The following is an 18,327-nucleotide window of genomic DNA, read 5'->3' on the forward strand; positions in this document are numbered from 1 at the left end:
TTGACCCAGATCTTTCATCAGATGATTTTAACAAAATTTGGGGTCAAAATCAAAATCTTCAGATCTGATAATACGAAAGAATACTTTACTAACTCATTAGCCTCTTATTTGCTTGATCATGGGATTATTCACCAGAGTACTTGTCCTTATACACCACAGCAGAATGGGGTTGCTAGGAGGAAGAATAGACGCATATTGGAGGTGGCTAGAAGCATTATATTTAACTCCAATGTGCCTATTCATTTCTGGGGAGATGCTATTCTTACAGCAGTGTATCTCATTAATTGAATTCCTTCACAGGTTCTTGACATGAAGCCTCCATTTACCCTTCTATACCCCGATAAAGAATTGTTTACTGTTCCCCTTAAAACTTTTGGTTGCACTTGCTTTGTTCAGATTCTTGGACCTCATCGTTTCAAATTTGATCCTAAGGCCTCCAAATGTATTTTTCTCAGTTATACACAAACTCAAAAGGGTTATTGCTGCTATGAACCTACTTCTGAGAGAAGATTTATCTCTATAGATGTTACTTTCTTTGAGGATGTATCCTAGGGTTTCTCCTCAGGGAGAGAGTAGTGAGAGTGGGGTTAACTCATCAGAAGTTCCTTTACCTATTCCATTGAGTGATGAGGGATGTAATGGGGAGGGTTGTCAGAGGTGTCAAGGATTTGAAAGTCTATCACAGGCGGTGGAGGCAGGTTGATTTCGGTCATCGGCAGTCCAGGCCAGCCCCAGTTCCTTCTGCGGATCCAGATCCAGGTACCACAGTCCCTCTATTAGATCCAAGTCCCACGGAGATACCTTCCACTGTTGCACCCTTACCTCATTTGGATGACCTTGACCTCCTCATTGCAGTCCGTAAAGGCAAACGGCGTTGCACCACATCCACAGCTCACTGCATTTCCCAATTCTTGTCCTATGATCATCTATCCCCCTCTTACAGGTCCTTTCTCGCGTCCATTGTTGATGTTCCTATCCCTAGAACAGTGCAAGAAGCCTTGTTAGTTCCTGAGTGGAAAGATGTAATGAAGGGTGAAATGGATGCTCTTCTGAGGAATAATACTTGGGAGCTAGTTGACCAGCCTAAAGGGAAGAAACCGGTTGGATGTATATGGGTAATTACTGTGAAACATAATGTTGATGGTTCTATTGAAAGGTATAAGGCCCGGTTAGTTGCAAAGGGATTTACTCAGACTTATGGTATAGACTACTTGGAGACTTTTTCTCCAGTAGCAAAGATGACCACTATTAGAGTTTTATTATCCCTTGCAGCCAGTTACTCTTGGCCCTTGTTCCAGATGGATGTTAAAAATGCCTTCCTCAATGGAGACTTACAAGAAGAAGTCTACATGTAGTTACCTCCTGGATTTTATGATGCAGAGACAGGATAAAAGGTTTTCCGGTTGAATAAAGCCTTGTATGGACTAAAGCAATCCCCCAGAGCTTGGTTTGATAGATTCAGACAAGCCCTTGAAAAATTTCGGCTATGTACAGGCCCAGTCAGACCATACATTGTTCATTAAAAGAGTGGACTCTTCCTTGACTTTGCTTGCTGTATATGTGGATGATATTCTAGTGACAAGGAATGATAACAATGAGATTGAGTCTCTTAAACAACTCCTTCTTCAAGACTTTGAGGTGAAAGATCTAGGAGAGCTACGATACTTCTTGGGTATTGAGGTAGCTAGATCTAAACATGGGATTTTTGTTTCTCAAAAAAAGTATGTTCTAGATCTATTGGAAGAAACTGGAAAGTTGGGTGTTAAGCCTGCAGATACACCTATTGAACAGAATCACAAGATCAGTGCAGAGGGTGAAAAGCCACTTGAGTATAAAGCTATGTTCCAACGGTTAGTTGGAAAACTCCTCTATCTTTGTCTCACACGACTAGACATCAGTTATGCAGTCAGCGTTGTCAGTCAGTATATGCACTCTCCTAAAACTATTCACCTCCTTGTAGTTGAAAGGATATTAGCATACTTGAAGAGGTGTCCAGGTAGAGGTATATTATTCAAGAATAATGATCACATGAAGATAGAGGTTTATACAGATGCCGATTGGGCTGGGAGTGTTGATGATAGAAGATCTACCTCTAGATATTGTGCTTTTGTAGGAGGTAACCTTGTCTCCTGGAGGAGTAAGAAACAAAGTGTTGTTTCTCGTTCTAGTGTTGAAGTTGAATATAGATCTATGGCTAATGGTGTGGCTGAAATCCTATGGCTGAAGTCACTATTTGAGGAGTTGGGTATTGCTTAAGAGACCAATGACTATAATCCATCAATGTTGGAGTGAAAAACTACCGATTGATCATATCCAACAGATGCCTTAAGCACCCAAACAAAAAAATATGAAACAATGCATCTAATCTGTTAATGCCACTTCATTTAATAGATGATCCATCTATTAAAGAAATCAAGAGTCTAGCAAGGCCATCAACATCCTTTTCAGTTAGGTTTCATGACAATTAATTTTAAACATCCTCTAGGTGAAATTTCTGGCTATTTGAGAATTCAGAGAGAAGGAGAAAGAGATTCGAATTTCTTTTGGTTTTTTTGAGAAAATTTAACCAGAATTTATTGAGAAGGGGGGGGGGACAAGAGGAGATATACAAAGCAGGGGGGAACCCCTACAAGTTACAAAGAAGGAAGCTTGTCGCTATACAGATGCTCCAAATACACACCAAGTTCAGTTAGGCCATCTGCAGTATGATTGTGTTCCCTAAGAACCAAACTAAGTTAACATTCAAACCATCCAAAGAATCCCAAGCTTCAGTCAGATAGTGATACAGTCTCCAAGGGCCCCCTTTTTTGTCTCTTAACCATTTTATCGTATTTGCTGAATCACCTGCAATGATCAAATTCTGAATTCCCAAATTCTTTATTATCCTGATTCTGGTGAGAGCAGCCATTACTTCAGCCTTTGTGGAGTCGGCCCAACCGATTGGACCACTAAAAGTCCAGCAGATATTACCCCTTTCATCCCTTACTGTACCACCAATACCTGCAAGGCCCGGATTGCCTAAGGCACAACCGTCAAAATTAAGGGTTATCACACATTCACTGATGGATATGGGATGCCTTAAGGGAGTTTGCTGGGGATGAGGCAAAAACAGAAAGGGGTGAATATCTCTAATAATATCATTGGCTGAAAGTCCTTTAAATAGAGCTGAATTCACCGACCAAAGGATGCAAAGATAGGTAATATCTGAGATTAACTCCTCCAAGGTTCTGCTTTTATTGTCAAAGAGACATATGTTTCTTTCATCCCAAACGCCCCACATTACTGCATGAGGCACTGATTGCCATTGATTCAAGTTGTCCATAATATGTTTTGGAAGAGCCCAGCTGTACCCTTCCATATTCAAGAAGTGGGACCATATCCTTTGAGTGAAGCTGCAATGAAGAAGAATGTGATCTGCATATTCACCCTCGCTGAGACATAAAATACAAACATGAGGAGAAATGGAGCATCTTCCCAAAAGTTTTTTATGTAGAATATCACAAGTATAAACTTTCTGAAAACAAGCTTCCCATGCAAAGAAGCAAATTCTTGTGGGGATGTGGCTGCACCAAATTTTCTTGTAAGGAAAAGAGGTATACTGATCTTCAGCAATCAAAGCCTTAAACATAGACTTAGAAGTAAAGGGATGAGAGATCCATCATATGGATAGCCAAACCCTGCATGCAGGTAGGGCGAAATTTCAAAAAATTTCTCTCTCTCCCATGTAGAAATCACATTCCCTGTTTTAGAAAATTTGCATTTTCAATGATCAATCTTGAACCTAAACCGGACCAGATCTGAAACCAAAAGGTAGGAGAGGGATATACCTGATACGGAGTAGCAGTAACTCCCAACGAAGGTGTTCACGCCCAAGGAAAACTCCAAAGACTGCTCCCACTAAAGATGACACAGTGTAGGGTGGAGCAGAATCAGCAGGTGGTTCTTCACAAGAACCGAATCCTTTAGCAAGAATTCGATGGAGGGTATGTGAGCACGACTTCATATCAGTTTTTCCCTGAAAATTGATATCAAGAACCCTTCTTGATCGCTCCTATAGTGGAGAACGAACTGGCGATGGCGACAGTAGGAGGAGGGTGCAAGAGCAGAAGATGGCACAGTCTTACTGTAGTTGTCTTCTCTCTTTCTGTGATCTAATGTTGTGTGTCTGGAGGTTCGCCCTCCTCCTTTTATAGCCTTAAAGAGAGCTCATAATCTCATTAGGAGTTTCCTAATCCAAATCTGTATTTAGATCAGGACTCTCTTCAAGAGATAAGGATAAGCCCTTATCTTATCTGCAGATTAGATCAGCCCTCCTAATCTTATTAGGAGTTTCTAAATCCAAATCTGTATTTAGATATGGACTCTCTGAGTGGATAAGGATAATCCCTTATCCTATCTGCTGATCCAAATCCCAGATCCGCCCCTCTTTAATTAATCTAATTAAACCAGTTCGAATTGGGCTTTAGGCCCATTAAGTTCATGTGCTCACTAACCTTCCAAACTACTGCTCAATGGTCTTACATTTAACCTCTCAGCCCATAATGATCAAATATTGTCCGACAAGAGAAGACCTCTCCCTCGACTGCAAGGAACAATGTTGCACTCTCTACTCACATAGATCCCGAGAATTAAAACATTTTACAAACATTTCGAAACTGTAATATATATGTATATCTTTATATAAATATATTTTGCGAAAACAAATTTCAACAATTGAAATCGGCTGTCAGAAGTTTTGGTTTCCATCAGAGAGAGTGCATCCTCGATCATTGCCTTTGTCCGACAAAGGTGCTGATCCTGTCACTATGATCACCCACTCAGATGAATTCTCGGATTGTCCCAACATACCCAGGTTTTGACCCCCTCTAAGGATCTAACTGATTGGCATATCAAAGACAGCCCAATCCGACACCTAGTAAAGTATCATAATCGAGTCTAGGGGTCAAGTGTAACATTCTAATTTTGCCCATCTATCTTCAAGGTCCAGGGCAATACTGGATTTCTGATCCGGCTCAAGGTTTCAAGTAAACCTACACTGCATGTACCTCGGGTCTCACCCTGGCACCTGAGACAAGCAACCCCAACCAACTTGGCAGCACATCAGTGTTAGCCTTGGCAGGATAAATCTCCCCAGATCTATCAAATGGCTGTGAAGATTCTAAACTAACACAAGTCTCATATGTGTCCAGTTTAAGGGTATTATACAGAAACACACCACAATAACATGAATCAAATATGTACTTTATGTTAGACAGTTTTGTATGCCCTTAGCTTCAATCCGATTTGATGTACTTTTGTTATTTAGTGGAAATAAATAAAGTGCATGTTTGATTCATGTTGTTTGGTTTAATTCTGTGCAAAACCCTAAAACTGGACTTTTATAGAGATTCGTGCTAGTTTTAAATGTTCACAGCCGTTGAATAAGTCTAGGGAGATTTATCCTACCAAGGCTGATACCGGTGTGCCACCAAGTGTTGGGATGGCCTATCTCAGCCACCAGGGTAAGACCCGAGGCACATGCAGTATGGGATTACTTGAATCCTTGAACCGGACCAGATTTCCAGTTTTGCCCTGGACCTTGGAGACAGATGGGCAAAATTGGAAAGTTACACCTGACCCCTAGACTCGATTATGACACTTCACTAGGTGTCGGATCAGGTTGTCTTTGATATACCAATCAGTGAGATCCTTAGATGGGGATCAAAACCTGGGTATGTTGGGGCAGTTTGAGAATTCATCTGAGTGGGTAATCATTGTGACAGAATCAGCCACTTTGTCGGACAAAGGGTAATGATCGGGAATGCACTCTCTCTGATGGAAACCAAACTATCGGCAGTTGATTTCAATCGTTGGAATTTTGTTTTGCAAAATTAATATATTTATATATATGTACGGTTTCAAAATGTTTGCAAATGGTTTTAATTCCCGGGATCCATATGAGAGGAGAGTGCGGCACTGTTCCTTGCAGCCGAGGGAGAGGTCCTCTCTTGTCGGGTAGCGCTTGATCATTAAGGGCTGAGAGGTTAAGTGTAAGACCATTTAGGATAATACCTGATGGGCTAATCTTGCACCTGCCCACAGTCCCTGGGTTTTTATAAGATGGCTTGGCCCAGGGACCACTTAATGTAAGTGTTGGGCCCATAGGGTCCATGTGATGGACTCAAGGGGTTCATTGAGTTTTTTCAGTGAATTCAGCTGGGCCTTGTATTAAAGGCTGGGCCGAACCCATGTGGCTGGTGTGTAGATCAATGCTTGGGTCCCACGCCATACAAAGAAGCCCAACTGGGCAGTAGATTGGAAAGCATTTAGACACTGAACACTTAATGGGCCGAAAGCCCATTTCGAGGTGGGTTGATATGATCACCCATCCATGGGGCGAATCTAAGATTAATGTTAGTAAAAGGATTGGGCCTTTAGCCTTATCCACTCTTGGAGACCAAATTCAAATTAGATTTGAATCTGGTAACCTCCTGATAAGATCAGGAGTAAGCTAACTTTATCTGCAGATAGGATTAAGATAATCCCCTATCCAAATACTGATTTGGATTGGGATAACTCCTCATTAGGAGGTTTCTTAATCAAGAAGAAAGGAGGAGAAACCCTAAGAGAGAGAAATCATCAGATTTTGAACCACCTTTTGAAGAGATATAGGATATCTCCTGCGATTTGAGATAGGATCTCATTCATACTCCAGAAAAAGAAGAAGAAGCAGTTCAGCCCTTTTTCGCTCTTGGAGTTCTCCTCCTGCCGCCGCCATCTACCCTTCCAAGATTTGATCTTTGCAGAAAAAGAAAGTCAAGAAATCTGTTCTTGACATTAGTCTTGCAACAAAGACTAAAAAGATTCAGTGTTTAGTGTTTCCAGAGGATTCTTGTGAAGGATCCAGTGTGTAGGACGCACCCTGCTGGTTCTGTTCCATCCACAGCTGTGTCATCTTCAGCAGGAACGGTTCTTGGTGCATTCTTTGGGCGTGAACACCAACTTTGGGAGATACTGCTTCTCCGGATCAGGTATATTCCTCCCATTTGTCTTTTGGTACAGATCTGGTTTGATTATGGTTCAAGTAGGATCCTTGAATATTGTATTCTAAATTTAGGGAATATGATTCCCAATTGGGAGAAGGTAGGAAAATTTTTGAAATTCGCCCACCCATTCCCCAACCTTTGTGGCGTCCATTAGATGGATCCTACCATTCTTTCACTTTATTCATTTACATTAAATGTCATAAGGTACACCATTCTGATTAGAGCTAAGGGCATACACTGTCTAACAAGAAAATAATTCACCATTTGGGTGAAGGGTCCATATTCGGGTGTCGGAATGAGAGGGGGATATATAGGCATCTTTGAGGGTTTGGATTAAGGCTATTAAATCAAAGATCTTCGAGTCCCTTAGGGGTCTTTTGAGGTGGAGGTTTAAAGAATTCTCAACAGATTGGTTTGGGAGGCAAGCAGAAATAGAGGCTTCTTGGTCAAGGGTGAGGTTAAACAGCCTAGGGAAAGAGGCTTCCAAGGTAGATTCCCCCCACCAAAGATCTTTCCAGAATTTAATTTTAGACCCATTTCCCATTTTATACCTTATAAAAGGAAAGAAATAAGTTTGAATGGAACATATACCTTTCCAATGATTGGTGGCCTTTATCATGTTCAAATGGAGATTGCAACCCCACCCGTTTGTATTTCGTCCATATTTACTTGAGATGACAGCAGTCCAAAGAGCATTAGGTTCTTTCAGAAATCTCCAAAGCCATTTGCCTAGGAGAGAAGAATTTTTCTCTTTAAGCTGTCCAATACCCAAACTGCTTTCCTCTTTTGGTCTACATACTTGTTTCTAGCTGACTAAATGGTTTCTCTTATCTCCACCACCTTCCCAAAGAAAATTCCTTTGAAGCTTCTCAATCTGATTTCTGACTTTGGTCGGAATCTGGAAGACAGAGAGATAGTAGACCGGCAGATTTGATAAGGAGGCCTTTAAGAGAGTAAGCCTACCCCCTTTGGAGAGATAACACTTTTTCCAAGTCGATAGTTTCTTCTCGCATTTCTCCATCACAGGACTCCAAAAGTTGAGGGATGAAAGTATGAATTAGATCATACAAGTATGAATTAGATTCGAATTTCTTTTGGTTGAAGGATGAAAGTATAAATTAGACCATACAAGTCTAAATGAGTTTGGTTAATTAATCATAGGTATATTGGATCATTATCAATGTTCAGAGAACTGGACCAGGCATTGACCCGGAAAAGGCATCAAGTTATGGCCTCGAGAAGTTTGCACATAAGGAAAAATAAACATGATAAAAAACCAGCCAGTTATACAAAACTAGGACCCCGTTTCATTGGTTAATCGATTCTCCAGTTGGACCGATCTGGTCAACTGGGTTTTTATTAGTTTTGGTTGATATGACCAAACAAGCCAGTGCCCAGGTCACGGTCTGGTCTGGTTTTCTAAACATTTATCATTATAGCGAGTGGCTATTGGCTTCTCAAAAAGAATCTGACACAATCCTACAAAAGGAATATTGTTTCTTTTTTGTTTTTCATTAAACTTAATATCCCTATAGGCTACTGTTACAACTATTAATAGTTATGGACGCACCGCCTGGCAGCGCGCAGCACGCACAGCAGCAGGCACCGCCTAACAGCGCGCAGCACGCACCGCCTGGCAGCACGCAGCACGCACCGCCTGGCAGCACGCAGCACGCACCTCGCAGCAGCAGCACTGCGAGACGCGCACACCGCCCGATAGCAATAGTAGGGCGGGGCCCACATGACAGCTCATCAAGGTGGGTCCACACTTATCTTACCACATCAGCTATGCTCACCAACTCGCCGCCAGCTTCACCATTCCTTATCCCTTATCCCTTATCCTTATCTTATCTTATCTTAAGTAAGAGTTGTGTTACCTTTACGAGTAGGTAATTAGGAGTTTGAGTTTAAGTTGGATTACCCTAGCCTAGCCGAATCCAACAAGGAACCCCCTTTTGTAATCTCCTATTTAAGGAGCTATGAGTTGAAATGAAGGGATTCAGTTTTCCAGTCAAGAGAAGAGTGAGGAGAGTTCGGGTGGTCTCTTGGACAAATCACCCATTCGGTTTTCCACAATAGGGTCTGCACGCAAGGGAAGGCGCAAGGGAAAGAAAGAGGTTCTCCCCGTGGACCGACCCGTAATGAGATCCTACGCTCGGGCCCATAACATTCTGGTATCAAAGCCTACCGTCATGGGGGAACAGGAGCCGCTGTCTTCCAGGGTCCACGAACTGGAACATAGGCTAGCAGAAACCAGCATGGAGGTTCGTGAAGTCAAGGAAGATGTTCGGGAGCTGCAACGCCTGCTGGAAGCATTCCTCTCCAACAAAGAAAGGAGTTCTAAGGGAATCGCCAACACAAACAGTCGTCGTCCGGACTAGGCAGAGGCATCCAGCGAACAACAGATCGCTGCGCCGACAGCCGCAGTTATTCCCAAGTATAGCCGTTTGGAGTTTCCCTCATTCAGCGGCAGCGGCGACCCACTGGGATGGCTGTACCGCTGCGAGCAATTCTTCCGTAATCAGCGCACGGAGGAGAAGGATAAGGTCAGCCTGGCCGCGTTCCATCTGACAGACGAAGCGCAGCTCTGGTTCTACCGAGTGGAACAGGAGGAACCAGGACTTAGTTGGGATCAATTCAAGTCATATTGTCTCCTCAGGTTCAGACCACCATTGACAAGCAACCCGCTGGGCGAGTTAGTCAACCTCAAGCAAACTGGAACCATGGCAGAATACCAACGCCAGTTCCAAACCCTTCTCGCCAGAGCAACCTCGGTTCGCGCAAATCAGCAAGTCGACATGTTCACCGCGGGGCTAGCAGAACCCCTAAGGGCGGACGTGGAGATGCAACACCCTCCCAACCTGGTCACAGCCATGAACCTAGCATGCGCCTTCGAACGCAAACTACAGCTCAGCCACGGAACCGTCAGTATGGGATGGCCTCCATCAGCATGGGCATCCCCGGAACCAGTCGGAGTGGCTCCATACTCAGCAGCCAGCCAAGAACGGAAGCCACAGACAAGCACCAATCCCAAATCGACATCCAATGCAGGGAGCAGCGCCATTACACCCCCCCATTAAGCACTTGTCCAGGGCTGAGATGGCAGAACGCAGGGCGAGGGGGCAGTGTTTTAATTGCGATGAACTCTACTCAGTAGGGCACAAGTGCAAGAGACTTTTCTGCCTCCTGGTGAAACAAGAGGAAGATGAGGATGAACCCCCTCCATGGGAACCCGATCCAGGAGGGCAAAGCCATTCCACCTATCCAGGATTCCTCTAACGGTGTTTTCGACACCCAATTTGAGCTTGAGGACAAGCTCGTAGTCCAAGAGGGGTGTGATGTTATGGATGCACCGCCCGGCAGCGTGCAGCACGCACAGCAAGCCGCACAGCAGCAGGCAATGCCGCACAGCAGCACGCACTGCCCGACAGCGCGCAGCACGCAGCACGCACCTCCTGGCAGCACGCAGCACGCACCGCCCAGCAGCACGCAGCACGCACCGCCCGGCAGCGTGCAGCACGCACCACCCGACAGCGCGCAGCACACACCACACAGCAGCAGCACTAGACAGCAGCACGCACCGCACGGCAGCAACACTGCGAGACGCGCGCACCACCCGGCAGCAACAGTAGGGCGGGGCCCACATGACAGCTCATCAAGGTGGGTCCACACTTATCTTACCACATCAGCTCTGCTCACCAACTCGCCGCCAGCTTCACCATTCCTTATCCTTATCTCATCTTATCTTAAGTAAGAGTTGTGTTACCTTTACGAGTAGGTAATTAGGAGTTTGAGTTTAAGTTGGATTACCCTAGCCTAGCCAAATCCAACAAGGAACCCCCTTTTGTAATCTCCTACTTAAGGAGCTATGAGTTGAAATAAAGGGATTCAGTTTTCCAGTCAAGAGAAGAGTGAGGAGAGTTCGGGTGGTCTCTTGGACAAATCACCCATTCAAAGAGTTCGGGTGGTCTCTTGGACAAATCACCCATTCGGTTTTCCACAATAGGGTCTGCACGCAAGGGAAGGCGCAAGGGAAAGCAAGAGGTTCTCCCCGTGGACCGACCCGTCACGAGATCCTACGCTCGGGCCCATAACATTAATAATAATTGCAAAGAGCAAAGAGTAATTTGGCAAAAAAAAATGGAAATAACCAATCTGGCCTAAATCAACTACTTACATTCCCATTTCTCCACATATGTACACTATCACTTAGAAATTTATTTTAACGAAATATTTGTTATAAAGCCAGGAATAGATATAAATTAAGAAGCTCAATTAGAAACCTTCACATTAAAGTTTGATAACCACTGATGAACATAGTTCTATGTGGAGAGAATGGGCAGAATGGCCCATAGGATGCTTTTATTTGTTTATGTTTTTGTTTATGTTGTTAATGGGCCTTTTTATGTTATGCTTAATTAAGTTAATCACCCAATTAAGGGCTTCTCTGTAAATACCAAAACTTGTAAATTAGGTTTTAATGAAAAGGATTAGGGAAGAGAGAAAACATTCGACAGTCTTCTCTCTAAACCCTATTTGCCGCCAACTTCTTCTCTCCTCTCCTTTTCTCTTTTCTGCTGATATCTAACATCTTTTCACAACCTTTAAATCAGTCCTTTCATTCCTTAGGACTGTTTTTCTTCTTGGTATTAGAGTGGGCTCTCTTTTTCTTTTTTTCTCTCTTTTTTCCCATACACAGTGTATGGAGACTGAATCGAATTAGTGAAAAAAAATTTCAGCCTAGTTGTTAGTGGATTTTTGGAGAAAAGAAAGCCGTCTTGGTCATCATTCTAACAGTCCCTGAAATTTTTTGCCCAAAACCCTTATCAACTGAAGAATTCTGTTTGCAGGCCCCACAAGGAGCTTCACCTTGGCGCTTAGTGATTGAAGGGGTCCTTTCTCTTTTTCTTGAAGATCGATTCAAGTCTTGTGGTGTTCTGTAAAGCCTACAGGGAGTGGCTGCTGTTTTCTGATTTATCCCGAGTTCCGGGTGAGACGCAGCTGGTAGATTTGACTTCATAGAGGTTGGTACTTGGTGTCTATTTTATCCTATCTTCCTTGCTTATCATTTGAACCTGTTTGAAGTTCTGTTGGAGTTGTTTGAGGAAAATGGATATCTCGGGAGTTGAAAACAAGTGTGGGGCTGAATCCGGACAGGTTCCAAGAGCTCCTGTTGACTCTCTGTTGGCTGTGACCACAATCGAGCTGGATGGAACCAACTATCTAGCATGGCCATACTCAGTAAAAATTCATGTTTGCAGCAAAGGCAAGTGGGGGTATATCTCCGGGAGCAAGAAAGCTCCTCTGGAAGATGACCCATCTTATGAAAAATGGATGCAAGAGAATTATACCGTCATTGGATGGTTAGTGAACTCAATGCAACCACAAATCAGTCAACATTATTTATAGATGAATTCAGCCAAGGAAATATGAGATAGTGTGGCTGAAACTTATTCCCAAAAACTGAATGTGGCCCAGGCATATAGTTATGAAAAATGGTTCCAAGAGCTCCTGTTGACTCTCTATTGGCTATGACCATAGTCAAGTAGGATGGAACCAACTATCTATAGGAGTGCAACTTGGGTCGGCCCAGCCCGAGCCCGAACTGGCCCAACCCAGAATTTTACATTGGTCGGGCTTGGATTTTCAATCCCCAGGCTGGGCTCAGGCTCAAGAAGTTAGGCCTTTTTATTTTTTTAGGCCAGGCTCGGGCCTAGCCCTTAGGTAGTCCGAGCCCGGCCCAATTATATACATTTATACATATATGTAGATATATGTAAATGTTGCATACATATTTACATATATATGATTATGCATACATATTTGTATATATAACATTTGTATAGATATTATGCATAAATGTTTACATACATCCATAAATATATGTATATATATTTGCATAAATACATTCATATCTGTATAATTTTAGAGTGGGTTCATTAACCAACCCGAGCCCGGCCCAGGCCTGAGCCCAACCCGAGTGCATCAAATTACAGGGCGGGTTGGGCTTGGGTTGGGAAAGTCAGGCTTGACCTCGAGCTCGGGCCTTAAACCCAAAATTTAAGGTCGGGCCTGGGTTGACCATAAACCCGGCCCAACCCGCCCGACTTGCACCCCTAACTATCTAGCATGGTCACAGCTAGTAAAAATTCATGTTTGCAATAGAGGCAAATGGGGGTATATCCCCGAAAGCAAGAAAGCTCCTCCGAAAGATGACCCATCTTATGAAAAATGGATGCAAGAGAATTATACCGTCATTGGATGGTTAGTGAACTCGATGCAACCACAAATCAGTCAACATTATTTATGGATGAATTCAGCCAAGGAAATATGGGATTGTGTGGTTGAAACTTATTCACAAAAATTGAATGTGGCCAAGGCATATAAGTTAAGAAAAATGGTTTCGGGAGCTCCTGTTGACTCTCTATTAGCTATGACCACAGTCAAGCTAGATGGAACCAACTATCTAGCATGGTCATAGTTAGTAAAAATTCATGTTTGCAACAGAAGCAAGTAGGGGTATATCTCTGGGAGCAAGAAAGCTCCTTCGGAAGATGACCCATTTTATGAAAAATGGATGCAAGAGAATTATACCGTCATTGGATGGTTAGTGAACTCAATGCAACTACAAATTAGTCAACATTATTTATGGATGAATTCAACCAAGGAAATATGGGATAGTGTGGCTGAAACTTATTCACAAAAATTAAATGTGACTAGGGCATATAAGTTAAGGAGTGATGTGAATAATTTAAGGCAAGGGAGTGACCTTTAGCCGTTTACTTCTCAATGCTGAAATCTCTGTGGAAAGAGATAGACCTAATGGAAATTGTTGTCTGGGAAAGTACTAATGATGTTGAAACTTACAGGAAATTAGTTGAAAGAAACAGGGTATTTGAATTCTTGATGGGGTTGAATCCCGAGTTTGACATCATCAGACAGAATATCTTAGGCAAGGATAATGTATCATTGTCTCAGGCCTATTCCATGGTGAGTAGTGAAGAGAACAGGAGGCTGGTCCAAGTTCAAGGGACAATCCCAAGTGATCATTTTGCCAATATGGAGCTGAAACCGAAGGTGACTACAGGCAGTTCAAGTGATTCAGGAAAAAGGGAAGTTGTGTGTAAGTACTGCAAAAAACCAAAACATACAAAAGATAAATGTTGGAAATTGCATCCAAAACTCCTTTCACCTCATTTCCAAAAGAAAGTTGATAATGTGAAGGCAAAAAGTGCCAACATAGCCACTGTTTCAGATAATGACAGGTGCTTAACTGATGAGAGGACTGCTAGTGAATAGTTAGCAGTTATGAAGGCAGAATATGAGTAGTATGGGAGGATGATCAATCACCTAGAGAGTGCAGCCTCCTCCTCCAACCCTCTGGGCAATTCAACTACTTCTGTATTTGCACATTCAGGTATACGTGCTACTACCAATCATGCAACCATCTCAAGTAATCGTAGGATCCCTTGGATTATTGATTCTAGTGTTTCTGATCATATGACCAGCATTTCCACTTTATTTATTTCTTATGATTTGATTCCTGGTCGTGATAAGATTACCCTAGCTAATGGCTCACTTGCTCCTATCTCTGGCAAGGGAACCATCAAGGCTACAGACTCCCTTCCTCTTCTATATGTTCTTCATGTCCCTAAACTTAATACTAATTTATTGTCTGTGAGTAGCCTAACTAAATCCTTAAACTGCAGTGTAACATTCTTATTATTGTGTTTTTCAAGACCTAAAGTCTCAGAAAGTGATTGAGAGTGGCCATGAGGCGAATGGAATATACCTGTTGGATACTCCTAGACAAGGCCAAGGGCAACCTGGGAAAGCTGCTTTTGGATCTATCTCTTCAAAGTCCTTTAGTCGTGTCATGTTATGTCATTTTCATTTGGGTCATTTATCTTTTTTTGCTTTGAGTCATCTATTCCCAAAACTATTTAAGGAAATTAACTTTGTCCAGTCTTCATTGTGAGTCCTGTGAGTTATCAAAACATTGTAGAAACAGTTATCCTTTGAGTAATAAAAGATCATCTTCTTCATTCCATATTGTGCACTCTGATGTGTGGGGGCCATACCACCTACCCTCTATGGGAAGCTATAGATATTTTATCTTGTTCATTGACGATTTCTCACAATATACTTGGTTATTTTTTATGAGATCCCGAGATGAATTCCCCAAACTTGTGAGGCAGTTCCATGAATTTGTTCTTACCCATTTGGTATTAGAATCAAAATATTCAGATCTAACAATGCAAAGGAATACTTTGAGAAAAACCAAACCTCTTATCTCACTGATTTTGGGGTTATTCCCCAAAGTTCCTGTGCTCGTACTCTAGAACAAAATGGAATTGCTAAAAGGAAGAATCGTCACATAGTTGAAGTTGCAAGAAGTATCCCGGTTGCCTCACATGTTCCTACAAGATTTTGGGAGGGATGTTGTTCTCACTGCAGCCTACCTAATTAACCATATGCCATCCAAGGTGTTGTGTTTTAAGTCTCCATTTAGCCTCCTTCATCCGGGTAAAGAACTTTTCCCTATTCCCCTTCGTGTCTTTGGTTGTAGTTATTATGTACACATCCCAAGTGCCCAGAAACATAAATTTGAACCAAAGGCTCACAAGTGCATATTCCTTGGTTATGCCTCCACACAGAAGGGTTATTGTTGTTTTGATCCAAACACTAGAACTCGTTATGTTTCAATGGATGTTACCTTTGATGAGTCCACTCCTTTCTATGATTCTTCTCTGGGGAAGCATTATTCAAAGGGGAAGAATTTGTCACAGTTATTTTCACTCCCCCTTCTTGTCCCTATTGAGCCTTCTTCTATTCTTAATGAGTCAAGCGAGGAACAATCATCTCATGTTCCTTTCAATATTCATATTCCTCTTCCATTACCTCCTCGTCCCCTCTTTAATCCCAGGTGGTACCAGCAGCAAAGAACCAGAAGTGAGCATTGTTTCCTCTACACCACATGAGCCTCCTACACTTCCAGTTACTGAAGAGACAACAGGTACTAATACTATCCCTTTGCAGCCACCATTCCCAGATCTTGATGTCTCTATTGCTATCAGGAAAGGTAAACGGAAGTGCACTGCACATAGAATTTCCAAACATCTTTCCTATGGTCTTCTTTCTCCTTCATATTATGCCTTTCTTTCTTTAATTGCTTCTAACCCTATACCCAGGTCTGTATCAGAAGCTCTTACTTTTCCAGAATGGAGAGATGTTATGAGAACTGAAATAGATGCTCTGCATAAGAATGACACATGGGAAGTGGTTGATTTGCCTGAAGGGAAGGAGCCAGTGGGGTATAAGTGGGTTTACACCATTAAATACCATGTTGATGTCTCCATTGAGAGCTACAAAGCTAGGTTGGTTGCAAAAGGCTATACAAAAACCTATGGGATTGACTATCTGGATACCTTTGCTCCTGTTGCAAAAATGACATCTGTGTGAGTTCTACTATCTTTGGCTACTCATTTAGATTGGCCAATCTATCAGTTTGATGTGAAAAATGCATTCTTGAATGAAAAATTACATGAGGAGGTCTATATGTCTCTCCCACTAGGGATGTATGGCACAGATATGGAGGAAAAAAGTGTGCAAGCTGGAGAAGTCTCTCTATGGACTTAAACGGTCAACTAGGGCATGGTTTGAAAGGTTTAGGGTTGCCCTTGTTAACTTTGGTTACATATAGACCCAGTCCGATCATACCCTCTTTGTGAAGAGGAGAGATTCATTGGTGGTATATTTTATAGTCTATGTTGATGATATAGTAGTGACTAGTACTGATGTGACAGGGATTGATGATCTTAAATCTTTCCTTCATACAGAGTTTGAGATCAAAGATCTGGGGGAGTTGAGCTATTTCCTTGGCATAGAAGTGGCTCGGTCTAAGGATGGAATTTTTATCTCTCAACGAAAGTATGTGCTAGACTTGCTCACTGAAACAGGCAAGATGAGTGCAAGACCGGTGGCTACTCCTACTAATATGAGTCACAAACTTTCTACCTCTGATGGAGAACTGTTGAAGAATAAGGGAGTGTTTCAAAGGTTACTTGGGAAACTATTATATCTTTGCATGACTTGGCTTGACATTGCATATGTTGTCAGTTGCACTAGCCAACTCATGCATGCTCCCAAGGACACTCATATGGCAGTAGCAAAACAAATTTTATGTTATTTGAAAAGTACTCCTAGGAAGGGAATTGTTTTTGCTAAGCATATTCATATGAAACTGGAGGCTTACACAGATGCTGACTAGGTGGGAAACATTGATGATAGGAGGTTGACTTCTGGATACTATAGCATGGTGGCAGGTAATATTGTTTCTTGGAGAAGCAAGAAACAATCAGTTGTTGTCAGATCTTCAAATGAGGCCAAGTACAGAACTATGGCTCATGGAGTTTCTGAGTTACTTTGGCTTCAATCCTTGATGGAAGAACTAGGTGTTGAGTATGATAAGTCATTGATGCTATATTGTGATAATTAGGCCTCCATCAACATTGCTCACAATCCAGTGCAACATGATATGACTAAACACATTGAAGTCGACAGGCATTTTATCAGAGAAAGAGTGGCTTCTGGAGAAGTTTGCCTACCATTCATTACATTTGAAGAACATTTAGCTGACATTCTTATCAAGGGAATCTCCAAGGCCAAACTACAAAATGACAATGGCAAGCTGGGCATGATTGACATTTATGCACAACTTGAGGGGGAGTGTCGAGAGAATGGGCCAAATGGCCCATACGATGCTTTTATTTGTTTATGTTTTTGTTTATGTTGTTAATGGACCTTTTTTATGTTATGCTTAATGAAGTTAAACGCCCAATTAAGGGCCTCTCTATAAATATCAAAACTTGTATATTATGTTTTAATGAAAAGGATTAGGGAAGAGAGAAAACATTCAACAATCTTCTCTCTAAACCCTATTTGCCGCCAACTTCTTCTTCTCTCCTCTCCTTTTCTCTTTCATGTTGATATCTAACATCTTTTCACAACCTTTAAATCAATCATTTCATTCCTTGGGACTTTTTTCTTCCAAATAATGATGTGTATAGACCTGTTCACAGGCCAGGTCATAGGGGTGCAAGTTGGGCCAGGTTTATGATCAACCCAAGCCCAACCCTAAGATTTGGTAGCCTAAGGCCCAAGCCCTAACCAAGCCCAAGGTCAAGCCTACTCTTCCCAACCCAAACCTAGCCACCATTGTAATTTGATGCACTCGGGTTGGGCTTGGGCTTGGGCTTGGGCCAGGTTGGGTTGGTAATTAACCTGCTCTAAAATTATACAT

The 18,327-nt window shown here is 42.4% G+C and overlaps 1 protein-coding gene across 2 annotated transcripts in view; it reads right to left on the bottom strand.

Annotated features, from left to right (window-relative positions):
* APC7 (tetratricopeptide repeat (TPR)-containing protein) overlaps nt 1-18,327 on the bottom strand; it is a 55,241-nt gene that overhangs the window by 32,812 nt on the left and 4,102 nt on the right. The window lies entirely within an intron of this gene.

Source organism: Nelumbo nucifera, chromosome 3 (genome assembly GCF_055504915.1).
Source record: "Nelumbo nucifera cultivar China Antique chromosome 3, China Antique-T2T, whole genome shotgun sequence".
NCBI classification, from domain to species: Eukaryota; Viridiplantae; Streptophyta; class Magnoliopsida; order Proteales; family Nelumbonaceae; genus Nelumbo; species Nelumbo nucifera.